At 38.0% G+C, this 18,516-nt stretch overlaps 1 long non-coding RNA gene across 1 annotated transcript; it reads left to right on the forward strand.

The window, feature by feature from the left end:
- Window positions 1-2,782: 2,782 nt before the first annotated feature.
- On the forward strand, window positions 2,783-17,543 carry LOC140595063 (uncharacterized). Its single transcript, XR_011996457.1, has 3 exons — window positions 2,783-2,885; window positions 12,078-12,204; window positions 15,529-17,543. It is a non-coding gene; the product is annotated as an uncharacterized lncRNA (long non-coding RNA).
- Window positions 17,544-18,516: the final 973 nt, after the last annotated feature.

Raw genomic sequence — 18,516 nt, forward strand, 5'->3', positions numbered from 1 at the left:
ACTCCTTGATGGCACAACAGCTCTTGATGAAATTTTAGCTGCTGGAAATGATGTTCAGGGTGATTCTCAAGTGTCATGAAAATTGGTTCCACCATCTGGATCCTGTCCAGGTGCTCCACTTGCCAGATGAATGAGAGAACATGAAGAAAGAAAGATCATTCTGGAGCCTGTAGGAAGGTTGTGTATAAGTTTTATGGCTCTGTAGCCTTTTTGAACCCCCTGAGAAAGAAATCCAAATAAGATTTCAATGAAAAAATTTCAGCTATCGTGTTCCTTTATTCATTCATTTGTCAAACACTAAACAGGCAGTGGGCTCAAGGCACTCTGCACTCTGGGTAGAGAAATGAAAAGCAAACACTTCATCCTCAAATTAAAGTCTACTATAAGATAAACCAATAAAAAGATATAAATGGGGAAAGACCTATGATCAGCGAAGCTCACTGAGTTGTAAGAGGAAAAACCATTAGGGAAACGTCCAGGCTGAAAGGATAAGTTGGAATTAACCAGATGAAGAAGGTCATTCCAGGCAGAGGGCCAGCGATGTGCCTGAGAGTTTCAAGCAGGACAGGAGAGAGGTCTGCCATGGGCCTTTGCTAAGCAGAGCTTAGACTATAGAAGCTTTTAATGCCCTGGCAACACTCTTTTATTTTATCCTGAAATAATGAGACACTATTGAGAACTTTTAAGAAGGGGTAACTGTACACATTACAGATGTAATCAGTCCTGGAAAAGGCACAAACCTAGTGTGTTGAGTGTCAGCTAATCTGGAGTTAATTAGGAGGAGAGGTACCACTCTAGGGTAGTGGTTTCCCAAACTTGTCTGCACATTGGAGTCTCCTGGGAAAATTTCAAAATACACTGATGCATCTAGCCCCCAGAGATGAAGTTGCACTGTGGTCAGAGATTTGGAATTTTTACAAGACCCTTAAGTGATTCTGCTGTGTAATCATGTTTAGAGACTATTGCCTAGAGGAAAATGTAGAATTATAAGAGTCAACAGTGGAGATGATAAACAGTAAAAGCATTGGTGGAGGAAGAGGAGACTGCAAAGGGGAATGAGCCAACATGAAGGTGGAGGAGAAATAGGGAAGACTAGTTTCTTGGAAAATGGAGAAAGGAGAGGCAGCATAGAAGGATGCTCAACCAGAGTATAAGGAGGGGCAAGTAACCACAAGATCTGGCCTCCAGAATAACTTGGGTGGTCTTGGAAGGGCAGTTCTAAATAGGTTCTAGATCGTGTTGGGTTCTAGAGGGAATGGAAAATGAGAAGGTGGAGTTTATTTTCAACAAACATGCCTACAAAGGAAGAACTGGAAACCTACATTATCAAAATACTTCAATAGTAGCAAAAAGACAGGTCTCCCCTCCAATCTTACTGTGTCCTTCAAGGTTCTATACCTCTTTGTATGTTCTGTATACTTCACTCTCTACCCAATGATCCCCATAAATCTCACTCTATAAGTCTGTTAAACAAAACTTTCTTCATAGCCGTTAAACTCGGCTGACACATTAAAACATTTCTTCTGCTATTAGTACTCTCTTCTCAGCTCTGCCTTCCTGTTGGCAAACAAGTTCCATGGCTGGAGAAAGTGGTTAGGACTTGGCATATAGAAATGGAAATCAACTTGTGTGTGCTTTCATTGTTAAAGGAGCCCTCTGTTGCCTTGGAAACCACAGTCTGTGTAGAAGAAGTAGTGTATTTTGTGGGTAGATGATTGAACAATCAGGTATGCTATGTGTAAACATCATGCATCTGTGTAAAGAAGCATTGGCCAAGCTTTGTTGGCAGTAAGACCAGAATCTGGTTTTGGTATAAGTCACATGTCTGCTAAAGTATATTTGCAAAATGTTTCTTGGGCAGAGCAAATATTATAAGGAACATAACTTTGTGAGTTTTCCTTTGAACCCATGCCTCACAGAAAGTATAGCCAAAAGAGGGAAAGTGACTCAAAACCCAAGCCACATATTCAAGCCTTCCATTCATCATCTGTGAGTATTCTAAGATGTGTGAATGTTACATTTGTTCACTCTTCATTGCTGTTAAGTTCATAGATTTATTTCATAAGTCACAGCTACCAGGCAATAGGAACCTGATGATTTTATTGCTGAAGGAAACAAAAGTATTCAGGCATCTTGAGGGGAGAAGGAAGAATCATAAACTGCAATGGCTGTTTTGCACTTGAGAAGATAAAAGATTGTTCCTATTAATTACTTTGACGAATTTTGGAAAAAAATGATTCAAGGATAGCAGCTTAAAAGGCTCCAACCTGCATAAGGTCACATCAGTGATAACCTTTCATTTATAACTTTCTCTTTGAAGAAAAAAGTATTCTTGTAAATAAATTTAATATACTTATTTGGGTAATTTCTCTCTATTTTGCACAATAAGGATTTATTAAGTAATCATTTTGTTCTTGGTCTATGAATATAAGAATCATAAGACATTACCCTTCCCCTCAATGAGCTTACAGTCTAGTCTGCAAGACAGAGAGAGTCATAATAAGTCTAATATGGTTGGACAGGGTACACAGTGGTCCACAGGCAGGAGTGGTCAGTTCAAAATGGGGGAAACATAAAATAACAAAAACAAAAATAAACTTCTAATAAGAAATTGTCTTAAAATTGGAATTTTAAACTTAAATGGTCTTTGCCAAGTGACATGGACCAAAGATTTTTACCTCAAAATATATTCTCAGCTATGCATCTCTCAGACATAGGACATTTCAAGAGCTTGGTATTTAGTACTGTTTAGGCCATAACAGAAACATTTCATTATTAGTTCAGTCTTTTATTGGCAGGCCTCCTGGTGGCTTAGAAGAGTCAAAGTACCTCCTTAAGTGCCTTTATGCAGAGGGGAGCTTATTCAACTGATGGCATCTAACCAGGTAAAAGCATTTGGTGACCATTTGTTCATCATTTTTTTTAGCTTTGTAAACTCACAGTGACCTCCTTTCTCTCAAAAGAAATGTGTGTTCTAAAAATTCTTTTTGCTTTGATCTATATTCGTTCCTATACTCTTATACAAGAACGACTGTATGTGTGGATTTTATCAAGGTTTTTCAAATAGGGAAGAAAGAAAATATATGGGAAGAAGTGAGAGAAGTGAGGCTACTACAAATGAGTAGGAACATTTTTAAAAATCATTTCCCTGTTATTGTACTAACATCACTCACCTTTCTTTTTTTTAAAACTTCACTCACTTTTGAATAACTGTATGTAGACCGATTTAGCCGGGTTTTTGTTGGTTTGGTTTGGTTTGGTTCATCTCCACTATCAAGGACCTTAAAAATAAATCAAATCAGGGTACCTGGATGGCTCAGTCAGTTAAGTATCTCCCTCTGGCTCAGCTCATGATCCCAGGGGACTGGGATTGAGCTACACATCGAGCTCCCTGTTTGATGGGGAGCCTATTTCTCTCTCTCCCTCTGCCATTCCCCCTGCTTGTGTTCTCTGGCTCTATCTCTCTATCAATTAAATAAATAAAATCTTATAAATAAATAAATAAATAAATAAATAAATAAAATCATAGACAAATCCCAAATAATAAATTGTTTTAGCCTGTTATGAACATAAAAGTATATTGCGTTTACATGCACACTTATATATAAAGATAAATAGTATATAAAATATGAAAGTGTTAAAAATATGAGTTATTCAAGAAAGCTCCTGGAAGGAGATGTGTAATGATTAGAACTCAATTTAAATAGAAACAAAAGGACTTTTGGCTTTAAGACTATGTAAAACACATTTTTGCATCCTACTTGCTTAGAATTCAGCTCAATACAGCAAGGAGAACACAAGACAGACTCTCCAAAGTCAATAAAACCCAAAACACCTGCTACCTCAAACTGCAATATGTAAGAATCGATTTAGCAAAGTGCAAATTTCAAATGTAAGTCTTTACAGAGAGAAAAACTATTATAAAACAAACAGCTAAGCCTACAAAATTTGTTTCATGTTGATAATTGGAATCACAAAGTACCATGGTTGGTGGTTGTGAGGCAAAGGGCTGAAAATGGAAATGGTTGAAAATTTAAGTAAGAGGTAGTACTGTCTCCACCCTAGCCAGCACAGTTTGAAAGGAGAACAGAATGATAAATGAACAGACCATGGGATAAAGCAGGCATAAAAAGGAAACATCAATTCAATAACTTCAACATTTGACTAAAAGGAATTTTAGGAAGCAAAAGAATAGAAAACATTGCCAAGAAATCAGGGGAAAAAATTACCTGGAATTGAAAGATGTTAAGTCCTGACCTAATCATGAAATTTCAGAACATTAAAAGTAAAAAAAAAAAATCTCTGAAGATTTCTAGGGAGAAAAAAAATAGATGTCACCAACTAAGTTTGGGAAATAAGAAAGGTATTGAATTTCTTACTAGAATATTGAATGCTGGAAGATGACGGAGTTACATTGTCAAATTCTTAGTGAAAACAATTTTTTAACCAGAAGGTTCTACAAGCTAAATTATCACACATCTGTAAGTTAATGAGATATCAGACCAGAAATGTCTAGAAAAGATTTCTCTTTCCTCCTCCTACTCTTAAAACGAACAAACAAAAACAAAACCGTGATAGTGAAGGCAGATCCCAGAACAAGTGAGATGTATGTAGCTGAGAACACTGTTTCTCAAATTGCCTTTAGAAAGGACTAGTTTTTGGTTTTGTTTATATTTTTTACTTCTATGGACTAGTACTTTTATAAATTACAATAAAAATGAATTTTAAAAAAATGGTTAGTGATCTGGGATACTATGACAATGTAAAATTGCTATGAAAGTTTCCAAAACTCACTTTCAATTTCTGTACTTATTTTGTTACAAATAGGAAGCAAATAGTCCTTTCACTGGTACCAGTATATTATTGAAATTCGGAAGTAAATACCAGGAACAAATGCATATAAAGTTGCCACTGGGAACAGGATCAAGAGTGAAAAGTGGTGAAGAAGGATGAGCAGAGATCACTATTTTTCATATAGTTTTTTGTCCCGTGAAATATGGACTATGAAGATGTATTTTGTAAAAATTAAAATTTTAAAGGAAAAATTTATGGAGCAGGGGGAAATATACCGGGGTAGTGGGATAGGTCAAGCTGTGTGAGCTGGGGACAAGTCAGAGCTAAATCTTAGAGGACGGTGATGTAGTGAGAGATTATGTTTGACTAGAGCTGAAAATTCATGGGGATAGGAGGAAATTTATTCACTTATCTGTCAACAGAAATCTATGAACTGCATACTTTGGGCTAGGTACTATGCCATGTACTCTTGAAGGTACAATAGAAAAAAAATTCTGCTTTATGGAGATTATGTTTTAATACTGGGAGCTTGACCACAAACAGAGAAGTGAACTATGTGATCTATCAAGTGGTTAAGCACTGTGGAGTGAACAAAAATAGTAGAGGAGGGTGGGGCTGAGCAGGGTGAGAGTGTTAGCTCACCATCATTCTGTATGCAAGAGAAGCTGTACCTTTGAACCCATGGCCAAGGACTTTTCTCTCTTTTAAAATGAAATCTAAAAAAATTTAAAAAAAATCTAAAAAATAAAACAATAAAAAAAAATGAAATCTAAGAAGAAGTATCCTCGACAAGTACAGGGAATGAGTTTTTGTGGGATGAGCATGCCTGGTATAGTATTTTGACTGAAACTGATTTCATTAATTAAATGCAAAGGATGCTTAAATGTCGAACCTCTTATACCCAGGAAGAAAGTCCATTCTTCCCACAAATTTAAAAAAAAAAGAGTATTCCCATTTTTAAAAAAGATTTTATTTATTTATTGAGAAAGGCAGAGACATGGGCAGAGGGAGAAGCAGGCTCTATGTAGGGAGCCCAATGTTGGACTTAATCCCAGGATTCCAGGATCACAAGCTGAGCCAAAGGCAGACGCTCAACCACTGAGCCACCCAGGCATCCCAAGAAAGCTTCTTAGTGGATTCATCCCAAAGTCTGTGTTCTCAGTTTTCCCTACACATATCTCAGTAAATACGAAAAATTTTAATGTCTATTTCTCCAATATCCTCCCGTTTCCTTGAAGTGACTAACATAGATTTGCCTTCATTGACTTTTTTTTAATATTAAGTGGTTCTTTTTTTTAAGATTTTATTTATTTATTCATGAGAGACACAGAAAGAGGCAGAGACATAGACAGAGGGAGAAACAGGCTCCCTGCAGGGAGCCTGATGCTGGACTTAATCCTAGGACCCTGGAATCATGACTTGATCTGAAGGCAGGTACTCAACCACTGACCCACCCAGGTACCCCAGTATTTCCAATTTAAAATCTATGGAGAATATAATCACTGAGGATAGAAGAGAAAGGAACTGAAAATGCTTTATGATGACATGTGTCTCCTTGAGCCCAAGGAAATGGGGTAGGCAACAAATCTAGAAGGAGCCACAGAACATTAATACTTGGTCCCCCTTCCCCTCCGAGCAGTGTTTGGAAGGAAGAGAAGGTGCAGGAGAGGAGGGTAGAGATCCTTTCTCAGCCCCCCTTTTGTGCCTGCCATGGTCAGGCCCTCTACATCGATTTCTCATTTAATTTGGTAGCTCTTGAAACAAGTATTCTTTTCTCCAGTTCAGAGGTAAGTAAAGTAGCACTAAAATGGTAAGTGAATAGACTGGTTGGGAAGGACGGCAATCTCTGAAAACCAGAGATAAAACCAGGTCTAGGTAAAAAAGAATAGAAACAAAAATGAAATAAATGCATCCTGAGAACAAGAAAAGCCCGGTGCCATCCATCTTCCTTCCAGGGTGCTGGGTGATACCCCTTCTTCCACCCTCCCACCACCCCTGCTCAGGACTGTCACATGAGGGAGTGGAGACCCTAGTCCTTGCAGGTCCCCATGTCCCACTGCCTAGAGCTGTCGAGACTGTAGAGAAAGCAGAGAGGCAGACAAGAGGGCACACACATGGGGAGAAACATCCCTTCACACTCCTGGAATTGAGCAGAGAAAAACAATTTTTTTTTTTTAAGAAAAAAGCAAGTTTGAGACAACAGCTTCTACCGTCCCAAATTTCTGGTGGATACAATTTTTTTGTATTCTCTCTCTCGACCTAGTTTTATTCCAGATGGCTGACTCCAGAGTTCCTTTCTATAATACCTGCTGGTTTATAACAAAGGCCGTCCCCATGGGTTTGAATAGTGTGTTGCTTCGACTCTAGTCCCTAGCACCAATTGCTTTGAAGTTATAGTTCCTGTTCTTAATATGAGCAAGCATCAAGGATGGAGCAGGCTGGTACTATCCAGTGGAGGCCACACAACCATCAGGAGAGAACGTGCTACTGAAAGTCTAGAGATGGGGAGCCAGAAATGCTCACAGAGGAGGGAATGTCTCAGAAGTCTTTGGAAAAGCACTATTATTTTCTTTGTTGATAATAATGTTAGGTATTAGGGGAATACTTAGAAACAACATTATGTCCATTCAAAATGAGTATGAGGAAGCCCTAATGCTCAGTACCCAGAATGTGACTGCATTTGGAGGTAATGACCTTTAAAGAGGTAATTGAGTTAAAATGAGGTCATTGGGGGTATGCCTTAATCCAATGACTAGTGTGCCACTAGGAAGAGATCAGGACACAAACTTGCACTGAGGGGAGACCATGTGAAGACACAGTGAGAAAGTGGCCATCTATAAACCAAGGGGAGGTCTCAGGAGAAACCAACCCTGTCAATACCTCTGATTTCTAGCCCTGAGAACTGTGAGAAAATAAGTTTCCACTATTTAAGCCACTCAGTCTGTGTTACTCTGCTATGGCCACCCCAGCACACTAATGCAACCTTCCTTCTACAGCCTTCAATCACTAATAACATCATGCAACCTGCAAAAGCTAATGTTACAGACTTTATGAAGGAAAAAATTAAAAGGAGTCTCATAGCACCCTTCCAGACTTTCATGACATCTCACCCTTTAATCTCCCACCTTTCTTCATCTATCTTTTTTATTTTTAGGATTTATTTATTTATTTTAGGGAGAGAGAGCATACAAGCTGGAGTGGGAGAAGGGACAGCAGGAGAGAGAGAGAGAGAACCCAAGCAGGCTCCCCGGTGAACATGGACCCCCATGCAGGGTTTGATTCCACAACCCTGAGATCATGACCTGAGCTGAAATCAAGAGTCAGAGGCTTAACCAACTGAGTTCCCCCAGCGTCCCTCTTCATCTATCTTTTGAGGATGGTCAGTTGGCTTGTTTTTGGTAGGACTGAGTTTTAGGGGAAAAGGAAAGGCTTTTCTACAAATCTATTTTTGAGAGGAAAGGTGCTGTGGAGAGTGAAATCTTGGAACTGCTGGACAGAGAACTTGCTAGTATAGTCACTGAAAGCAACTCTTCTCCTACTGGCACTGAAATGATGAGCAGCATAAATCTCAGCACTAGATGGGCTCACCCACTCATCAGGTGAAAATCTGACCAGTGCTTCTCTCCAACGTCCAGTTTACCAGCTCACTAGAAATCTTGGCTGCACATTGACAGCAAGAAACAGAGCAAGTGAACACATCTGGGGTCAGCTGGACTTCCCTGCCGTCTTTCACCATTGGATGGGTATAGGATTAAGATTTTTAGGATAAGTATTGATGCCTTGTTACTTAACATAGGACCCTACACATGCTTTGAACAAACTGATACGTGCGCGCGCGCGCGCACACACACACACACACACACACACACCCCAAGCTTCTAGCTTGCCTGGAAAGAATGTAGATCATACTAATAATCTTATCATCTAATGTAAACAGCTTCATGACAAAAGCAATTAAGCTTTAATGGTTATGTAGCCCTCAATGCTTGATCATTTAATGGATCCAAGCATCATACTCAATTCACAAAAGACATGTTGATGAGCCCAACAGAGTAGTTACCACCTAGAGATGGTATATTCAGAATAGTGATGTCAGAAGCTGCACAAATCACTTAGAGTGAAGTTCTCTCCCTTAACTGGTTTTAAAAAGTAAAAGCTTAATAGTATCAGTATGTCTCATTCAGTGACTAGAGACCAAGGAGGAAAAAATTATGCCAGCCTTTGTTTTGCCTTAAGAGGCAGCAAATTAAGTGGTATTTTATGAGCTTTCAATATGTAATCTGAATTTGGTATTCCAGTGCTGTCCTAGCCAGCCTTTTTATTTCTCTATTATACACTCTTCAGCCATTAAAAAAGCAAAACCAAAACAACAGCAGAAAAGACCTCACCAAAACCAAACCCCAAACTGCACCTGGTAGGTTAACTTCACTTCCGGCCTACATAGCCATTCTCATGCAGGTTACCTCACCGAAACCTGAAAACCATAATAGATGATCAAGTGGATCTCAAAACAAAATGAAAAAAATTAAATCATCCCCAAAAGCATAATTTTCACTGTGCGTTTTTTTCCCCCAGATACTCTACAATACCTTGTCGAAGTCCCCCTGGTCTAACCAGTCTATGAGATAAGAATTGCCACACTCCTCACAATCACATGCCTGAAAGCTGATGTCAGAATGGTTCCTGCTAAGAAATTAACTCATACTGATAATTTCAAGAGTGAAGTGTTAACTTCTTTTTTTTTTAATTTTTATTTTTTAATTTATTTTTTATAATAAATTTATTTTTTTATTGGTGTTCAATTTACCAACATACAGAATAACACCCAGTGCTCATCCCGTCAAGTGCCCCCCTCAGTGCCTGTCACCCATTCACCCCCACCCCCCGCCCTCCTCCCCTTCCACCACCCCTAGTTCATTTCCCAGAGTTAGGAGTCTTTATGTTCTGTCTCCCTTCCTGATATTTCCCACACATTTCTTCTCCCTTCCCTTCTATTCCCTTTCACTATTATTTATATTCCCCAAATGAATGAGAACATACAATGTTTGTCCTTCTCTGATTGACTTACTTCACTCAGCATAATACCCTCCAGTTCCATCCACGTGGAAGCAAATGGTAGGTATTTGTCGTTTCTAATGGCTGAGGAATATTCCATTGTATACAGAGACCACATCTTCTTTATCCATTCATCTTTCGATGGACACCGAGGCTCCTTCCACAGTTTGGCTATTGTGGCCATTGCTGCTAGAAACATCGGGGTGCAGGTGTTCCAGCGTTTCACTGCATCTATATCTTTGGGATAAATCCCCAGCAGTGCAATTGCTGGGTCGTAGGGCAGGTCTATTTTTAACTCTTTGAGGACCCTCCACACAGTTGTCCAAAGTGGCTGCACCAGTTCACACTCCCACCAACAGTGTAAGAGGGTTCCCTTTTCTCCACATCCTCTCCAACATGTGTTGTTTCCTGCCTTGTTAATTTTCCCCATTCTCACTGGTGTGAGGTGGGATCTCATTATGGTTTTGATTTGTATTTCCCTGATGGCATGAAGTATAACTTCTATCCTCACTTTCTATTGCTAAAAATGCCAGAACATCACTTCTTTTACTTTTTTTGTAGATTTTATTTATTTGAGAGAGAGAGAGAGAGTGCAAGCAGGGGGGAGAAGGAGAGTTCATGCTGAGCATGAACCCAAATGTGGAGCTTGATCTCAGGATCCTGAGATCATGACCTGAACCGAAATCAAGAGTCAGACCCTTAACTGATCAAGCTACCCAGGTGCCCTCAGAACATTACTCTTAATAATAAACCATACCTGGCATTTGTGTGGTGCTTTATAAGTGCAAAGCCTTATATGTGTTACTGCATTTGATTCTGAAAATGACATTAGGGGTTTTTCAAGGCAAGTGTTAATCCCCTATTGTCTGAGGATGAGCCTTCCAGAGACATACTCTAAGCCAAAGATTAACGTGCAAGTGATTTCCTGATTTCCTAAGGAAGTGCTCCCAGGAGCAACTGGTAATGGCCAATTAAGACAGGAGGGGGGGGGGGGGGAGCCAAGCAAGCACGTGTTTTTTGGGCAAGTCGTAGACTCAGCTTGATCCCACAGAGAACTCTGGGTGTAAATGATACTTCATGGTCTGTACTGACTGAGTCAGAGGCTTTTTTATTCTGACATCAGCTGAGTGTTAGCTAATGGTGCCCCAAGCACCTGCCTCTCTACCGTGTCCTGCAAAGAGCTATAGGGGCTGTGTTAGCAGGACAAGCACACAGCGGTCAGGAGGAACAGCAATAGTCAAAGAGGCACAGGGGCCTGGGGAGAAGCACTGTCAGAGTTTCCTCCACCCACTGACAGCGGAGGGACTGAGCTCCCCAAGCACTACTCGTTTGCTGGGAATTCCGAGCTGCTGTCACTAAAATGCTTTGTCCTGCCTCCCCTGTTGTCCATTTGGTCAACTCTTCTTCACACACTTTCAGCACAAAACCTACCTTCCCTTGAAAGCCTTTTCCGGCACCAACCCACGCAGAAGCTCTTCTTACCTTCTTTTCCTCTTTGTTGTGTGCCGATATAATGGCCCTTACTACACATTATCTTAAATATGATCTCTTTTGGTGGGTGTAGTTTATTAAACTCTGTGTTCATGATGGGTAAAGCTAGCAACTTCTTCATCTCTGTAACCTCAGTTCCATTCACAGCGTTTGGCTTATAAAAGTTGCTCAATGCACATTTGATGAGTAGACTTAGCAAATGAACTTAACCAATAAAAAAGGCAGTGATTTCTCCATAGCAGGCAAGTGAAAAAACCTTATGCCACTATTTTTTTAAAATGTGAGTAAACACTCCCTTTTTCATATTTTCCCCATATCACTTTTTTTATTCCAATAAGATCACTTAACATAAGATCTACCCTCTTAATGAATTTTAACTCATTACAACAATATTGTTTGCATTAGGCACTTTAGGCAGATTTCTAGAACTTCATCATTTTGCATACCTGAAAACTTACACCTGTTGAACAATCCCTTATTCCCCCTTTTCCCACAATCCCTTGAAAACATTATTCTAGTCTCTTCTTCTATGTGTTTGAATATTTTATTTACCCCACATAAGGGGTATCATGAAGTATTTGTCTTTCTGCAACTGACTTTTGTCACTTAGCATATTTTCCCCAAACTTCATCTAGGCTATTGCATGTGGCAGGATTTCAGTCTTGTTTTTAAGGCTGGACACTATATTCTACTGTGTGAATATAACTCATTTTCTTTATCCATTGCTGGACATTTAGGTTGTTTCTACTTCTTGGCTATTGCATATGATGCCACAATGAACAGTGGATGTGCAATTATCTCTTCAAGATCTTCATTTCAATTCTTTTGGATAAATACCCAGTAGTGGAATTGCTGGATCACATGGTATGTGTATTTTTAATGTTTTGAGGATCCCCATGCTCCTTACCTTAGTGGCCTCACCAGTTTACACCCTGATCCACACAGTGTACAAGGCTTCCATTTTTTCCACATTTCCACCAACGCTTGTTTCTTTTGATTTTTTGATAATGCCCACTGAACAGGTGGTAGCCATTTGTTTGTCTACTTTGGAGAAATGTCCATTTAAATATCTATTTCTTTGTCCTTTTCTTGAGTTACCTTTTTTTCACTATTTGCTTTAAAAAATTCCTTATATACTTTGAATATTAATCCCTTATTATATGCATAGTTTACAAATATTTGCTCCCATTCTGTAGAGTGCCTTTTCATGTTGTTAATTGTTTGCTGTGCAGAAGCTTTTTAGTTTGATGCAGTCTCTTTTGTTTATTTTTGCTTTCATTGTCTATACTTCTGATATCATGCCAAGAAATGATTGCCATTAAGGACCATATGTAACTTGGACCAAGTCTCTTCCCTTAATCTGTATTTCATCAAATACAGCGAATAATGAGGATAACAACAGATAGCAATGTATAGCTAACAGCATTGGGCTGAAGAGTAAATAATATATTGTACACAAGTAAGGCAGACAGTAGGCATTTGAAAAGGTACACACTTTTCTCTAACAGAATCAGCCATAAGTCATCTTTCCATAAGTCTCAGATCCTGTTCACTCTTCTAAGGATAGTAGACTAGCCCCATGGAAAAGTACTTAATATCTACTTGAACATTAAATATAATTCATCTACTCATTTCTCTCCTTTCTCTTGGAAAACTAGTTGTCATTTATTGAAAAAAGTAGAAAACTTTTAGGTCAGATGCACAGGTAATATAGCAAAAAGGAAATCATGGCTATGATTTGGAGAGGAAAAGAAGAGCTAGAAGACAGGGAAAAAAGCTACACATTATCTTAAATACGATCTCTTTGGTGGGTGTAGTTTGAGTGCTTAGATGTAGCACTGCCCAATAAATAAGGCTCATATGATGCCCCTGAGTCATCAAAAAGAACATCAAATTATAACCTACACATGATGTTTAACAAAGGCAAAGGACTATGTGGAAAAAAGTTTTAATGTATTGATATGTTTTTTAAGGAATTTTTATTATTTACCATCAACATCAATTATATTAAACACCAGTTAACTAGAGATTCACCTACATTAGAGCATTAGAGCATCTCTCAATACAGATAAATCAAAGCAGCATTTTATACAGTGTTTATTTATCATTAAAAGCAAAAAGAGCCAATAGTAACAGGGGACTTGTGCACTGCTTCTCTGGTCAATAGTTCTACATGATGCATCTATATAGTGAAGCCTAAGAGCATTGAATAACAAAAGTCAAAAAAGTATTACAGTTTTAATACAGTTTTAAACCCAATTAAACCAAATACAAAGAAAAAAAGATGACTGTTAATCCTGAGGATAAAGAAATTACCAATGTGAATAAAAGAATCTGAACCATGACCCTCTCCCTCACACACAAAAGTAAAGATGAAATACAAAACAAAACCCACAAGATTTGAGTTGGTAGTTCAAAAGAACTGGCTAACCATCAAAGTTTAACCCAGAAAATTATGAAGGACTATTTTTCCCAGATATCAAGAATACTTCAGGAGTATTTCCAAACAATTTTCTAGGATAAAAGGAAGAAATTATCCCAGCAAAGTCAAGTCCAGGCCAGATGGCCTCACTGGTGAATTCCACCAAATATTTAAAGAAGAATTAATGCCAATCCTCCTCAAACACTTCACGAAAATAAAAGAAGAGGGGGATAAACCATAACTCATTCAATGAAGCCAGTATTACTCTGAACTAAAGCCAGACAGAAAAAGACAAATACCTTATGATTTCATTTATATGTGGAATCTAACAACCAAAACAAGAGAACAAAAAAAAGTCATAGATACAGAGAATAGATTGGTGGCCATCAAAGGGGAAAAGGGCTGGAAGGTGATGAAAAGAGTGAAGGAGTTCAATTTTATGGTGGTGGTTGCTAACTAGACTTACAGTGATTGCTTTCTGGTATATACAAATATCAATTATCATATCATACACTTGAAACTAGTATAATACCACATGTCCACTTACCTCAATAAAAAAAGGGAAAAAAAAAAGGATACTACATAGGCCAATCTCCCTTATGAATACTGACGTAAAAACCTCAACAAGTTAACTAGCGGACCAAATCTGATAGCATATTAAAAAGATTATATGCTATGACTAAGTGGGAATGCAAAGAATGTCAATCGATGCAATACATCACACTAAGAGAATAAAACAAACAAACCATATGGTCATACCATTTGACACAGAAGAAGCATTTGACAAAATCTAACATCCCTTTGTGATAAAAACACTCAGAAAATTGAGAATTGAGGGGAAATTTCCCAACATGATAAAAGGCATGCACTAATGAAAAATCTATGGCTATCTTTCATTCAGTGGTGAGAGTTTTTGAAGTTCATCCATATTGAAACATAAATCAGTTATTCATTCCCTTCTATGGCTGATTAGTATTCAACTTTACGTGGAAGAAGCCCGACACAAAAGATCACATATGGCGTGACTCCATTTATAGGACATACCCCAAATTAGCAAATTCATAGAGATAGAAAGCAAACTCATGTTTTTTAGGGATTGGAGTGAGAGGGAAAGGGGAAGTAACAGTCTAATGGGCAAAGGGTTTCCTTTGGGGTGATGAAATGGTTTGGATCTAGACAGAAGTGGTCCTTGCACAATACTGTGAACATACTAGATACCACTGAAATGCTCACTTTAAAATGACTCATTTTATGTCAAGTTCACCTCAATAAAAAAAAAAGGAAGAATATGCTTCTATTTGATCATTGTGACAAAATAACTTAAATTCATATGGATGAAGGAAACACAGAAGAAAAGTTTCTTTCTAACTTTGGTCATTTTAATTCAGGAATTCCAGGCCTAACATCTCATTTCTGGAAAGGGCTTCAACATCTGCTTACCAGCCCACCCACGCAGCACTACTGCACTCTTCCACTTGGGTCACTCAGCCTCTGCTCGTAGATGCCAGCAGACCCCCTGAGGCAGACCATTCCCTTCCTGAATAGTTCTATTAGAAAATTCTTTCAGTAATCAGCTAAAATAGGCCTCCTCGTGTGACACATATAAGAAATAATGAATTTCATCTCACCATAGAAGTGGGGTCAGCCTTGCAACCTCCTGGGCTGGCTCTGATGACACATTTTACAAGTATATTAACCATGCTATCCAAAAGCAAGTTCACATTCAAAAATAATCATTCTGATTTCCTTTTTTTTTTTTTTTTCAGAGTTCAAACAGATTTGCAAACATTCAGGTCAACCTACCCAGCGATGCCTCACTTGATAATTAATTTCTTTTGAAGTTTAAATTCTCAACAGTCGCTCTGAGGAGTCTGACCTGGAAGCCCACTCCAGGCATCACTTCTGATCAAAGACAAGACTGGGAAAACCGAGGAAGGAACCCTCAGCGTCCAACTGTGATGTGAGCTCTATAGTGGAGTGAGCCAGCACACCAGAGAAAAGAGGAATGATTAAATGAACTAGAAAATCAGTGCTAGCACACGCATCCACACTCATGCACGCACACAAATCCACTCTGTTAAATGCTTTACATGTGCTATTTCATTTAATTCCCTCAACAACTCCATGAGGTAGGTACTATAGGACCCTCATTTAGGTTTAGGAATTTACCAGAGGTCACACATCTGGTAAGTAGTGAACAGTGATACAAACTTAGAAGTGAGAGTCTTGACTACTGTCATACCCTGCCTGGCACTGAAAAGGACATGAATGAGGAGTCTAGCACCGACCCTAGATTTTAGTCTAGGTGTTGCTATTCACTCCGTTTGCTACGGACAAAATCACTTGATCAGCCTCGTTGTGTCTTTTCTATCTCTTCTCCCCTCTCCCTTCAATTCTACTCTGCCCCCTTCCCCTCTCCTCTCTTTCCTCCTGCTCTCTCTTTTTTCTCTAAAATGATAAAATTGCACTAGATTATACCTTTGGTTCAATTTTTCCCTTACATGTTTTTATAAATCTATACTATGAATAGTTAAGTACAAGCAGTATGTATGGAGCAGGTGTCTCCAAGAATATTCTTAGAAGTTCTTTTTTTCATGATGAAAATGATTTACATAAACTGAACTCAAAATGGTTTGCTGTTTTCATGGAAAGAGGAATGAAAAACTTCAAGAACTCATGCCATCTTTGACTTTCCCTGACACGTGATTCAATTATTTTCCAATCCAAGACCGAAACTGATAAGTAAATTGACTGAAAACAATATGCTCATGTTTTTCTGGAAAGTAAACATTTGAAATTAACCTTATATAAGTTCTGCTACTGACATTGCTGGTTTTCAGTTCCCATTGCGTAGCTCCTTCTTCCCAATGGCTGTCACTGAATATTTTTGCTTTATTTTTGTTGTTGTTTGTACAAGAAACAATTGTCCATCATGCCAAATGAGCACCACCTGATCCAGAGCTATTGAGAAATGGTTGAGCTTTCCATTTCTCTTTCATATCTAATAACTACCATTATCATTTAATACCTATAGAGATGAACCTTAAAATAAACATTCTTCCAGATTTCTCCATAAACTATAATTATATTTCAAAATGAAAAATCACATTTTCATTTTGAAATATTATTGCTTTTGCTAAGATATGAATGAATGATCAAAATACAGCTGTTTATAAAAGCTCATGAACGTCTTTTTATACTTTTCTATAGCTGCACTTTTTTTCATCTAACACAATTTTCAAAGATTTTAGTGTCCCAAATCACCTCTCATTGACACAGACATAAATTCATCTGATTTATTTACTAGTAGAAAAGACAAACCCCTTTCATAAAGTTTGCTTGCAACAAAATATTGCTGCTAACAGTGCACCGAAGAACTGCATGCATAACTAAATGTATAAAAATAAATTTCCAATCACACTTAAAAGCAAGGGCACTAAAAGAATTATTTGTAAGTACTAAGTGAGGATGGACAGTGGGGGCAGAATTGTGTATATCTAGCAAGTGCAGAGGATCAAAAGAGGTAATTCCAAACTCTATAAACACCAATTTCACATTGTCATTGAAGCATTTCCAAACTGTTTAATTATGTACCGTGCTGCACAAAGGATCAAGCTAGGAATTACATACAGCTGCTAGAACATGATAGGTGCGCGTAGCTGGGTAACGGTCTGATCACAGAGACACCAGGAAGATGTTCTTGTCTCTTCAAAATAATATTCTTTTGAAAACACTGAAGCAGCTATCGCTTCTGCAATACAATAAAAAAGTGATTTCAATATATATGGAATGAATGATTGACAAAATGCCAAAAACTCAGTTTCCTCATTATCAAATGGAGTAAAAATTCAAATCCTATAAAGTTGTTTTGAGATTCAAATGAGATATTAGATGCTGTTAAAATATTTTGTAAATTGTAACATGCTTCAGCTAATGTATGTTAATGTGATTGTTAAAATACTAGATTATGCAAAACTTTTAAAGGTCACGTTGCATATAAAGTAACTGACCAAAACTTCAAAGTAGTTTTTTTTAAGATTTTTTCTTCTTTCTTTCTTTTTCTTTCTTTCTTTCTTTCTTTCTTTCTTTCTTCCTTCCTTCCTTTCAAAATATTGCTGCTATTTCTTTCTTTCTTTCTTTCGTTCTTTCTTTCTTTCTTTCTTTCTTTCTTTCTTTCTTTCTTTTCTTTCTTTCTTTCTTTTTCCTTCACAGAAAGAGGGCACAGAGTGAGAAGCAGACTCCCCTCACTGTAGGGAGCCCAATTCAGAGCTTAATCCCAGGACTCTGGGATCATGACCTGAGCCGAAGACAGACACTTAACCAACTGAATCACTCAGGTGGCCACAAGGTAGTATTTTTAATATATACGTTCAAACCCAAGCTGGTGAACAAATTGAAGATCAGTTTGCAGCTCCCACTCCATGAAGAAAAATGAAATAGAGAAGCATACAGGGAAACCCTGGAATTCTCTGAAGACGTCTAATATTCAGTTTATATTCCAATTTCCCTAATTGTTCCAAAGTAGCTCTTAGAAATTATTTTTTTAACATCAGAACCTAATCAAGTCTCACACCTTACATTTGATTAATCTCTTTCAATTTAAGACACCCCTTTTCTCTTTTCATAACAATAACTCCATGGAAAGACCAGACTCTGTCTCACTAAACGTCCTTCATTCTAAATGTTTCTAAACATTTCTTTGTAATATAGTTTAACTGTTCCTTTTATTCCTGTAATTTGAAGTTAACTCCAAA

This window comes from Vulpes vulpes, chromosome 13 (assembly GCF_048418805.1).
Source record: "Vulpes vulpes isolate BD-2025 chromosome 13, VulVul3, whole genome shotgun sequence".
Taxonomy (NCBI): Eukaryota; Metazoa; Chordata; class Mammalia; order Carnivora; family Canidae; genus Vulpes; species Vulpes vulpes.